This window comes from Parasteatoda tepidariorum, chromosome 11 (genome assembly GCF_982258835.1).
Source record: "Parasteatoda tepidariorum strain Cologne lab strain chromosome 11, Ptep-v5.0, whole genome shotgun sequence".
Lineage (NCBI taxonomy): Eukaryota > Metazoa > Arthropoda > Arachnida > Araneae > Theridiidae > Parasteatoda > Parasteatoda tepidariorum.
In genome coordinates, this window is record NC_141765.1 from 56,620,291 (window position 1) to 56,621,644 (window position 1,354).

A 1,354-nucleotide genomic window follows, 5' to 3' on the forward strand; every position below is an offset into this window, starting at 1 on the left:
ACACATCGTAATGATCACTAGAATTACTTTGAAAGATTCGTTTTTACTTGCTATTATGCTATTATTCAATAAAAATAAAATGAAAACAAAATACATTGATGCTAGAGTATTGAATTTTTATCTCTTTTTGACTCTTGTATGTAATGATTGAGTGAGGATCCACATTTCTGTTATTAATGAATGCAGATATAGCGTATATCGTATGTCATTGAAAACCAGAACAAAACGAAAATTTCCAAAACGTGCAACAAAAAAAAAAAAAAAAAGAGACCACCGCAGTTTACGAAATGCAATTGTATGCTTAAAACTTTTGACTCTCGGATTTCGAATAATTATGGAATTACAGTAAATTATATTTAGCACTTCTAAACTAAAACATAAAACTAATTTCAATGCTTAACTAACACTTAAAACGAAAAATCAAGAGTGTTATTTTCTTCAGATAATAAAAATAAGGAAATCAGAAACCAGAGTAAGTAATCAATATTGATTCACCAGGGCATATTATCATGAAACGAATTTTAATAAAAATTATCATGATTTATTTTATTTTTTATTTATTTCCTTTTTTGTTTATTTATTTTGCACTGTTTATTATCTATCCATATAGTTATTTGTGTAATATGCATACTAAATTTCCCTACTGAGAATCTTTTTCCATTTTAAACATAACGAGAAGTTAGTTTGTTGTGAGAGAAAGCAACTGGATTTTAGTTCAAACTCACATTCGGCCAAGGTCACTTACAGGATTAAAATTATACATATTGCTTTATATTTATTTATATTTTTTAGAAACTTTTAATATCACATTTATAAATAAATTATTTATCCTTCTAAATTATCTAATAATTACTTTTAAAAATGATTTCATTAATTTAATAAAAAAACAAAAATCGGTTGATGACGATGGGATCATGGATAAACAAGATGTTGAATTTTTTTTTCAAAAGTGATTTAAATGATGCGTGTGTAATTCTAGTTTTTTAAATTTTTTTTATTTTTTTAAATAATAAACAATGAATTAAACAATATTATTAAACTGAAACATATATTGTATTTTATTGGCACATGCATTAACAAAAATTTTTGTCTGATTTATTTATTTCTTTTCATTCAACAAAATATCTCTCACCTTTCAATAATTTTACTCTTTTCACCCCATTCTGCAATTTCTTCTTAAGTAATCCTACAGTTTATTTTACATTTATTTTTGTAAATGCTTTTTAGATCTTTTTCGGTATTCGTCTTTCCTAAATGCGCCAGAAATGGAGCATTTAGGATAATTTAGGAAGTTTAAAAAAACAATTACGCCTTTACGAAATAATTATAGGCAAATGAGAACATCAAAGCTGAT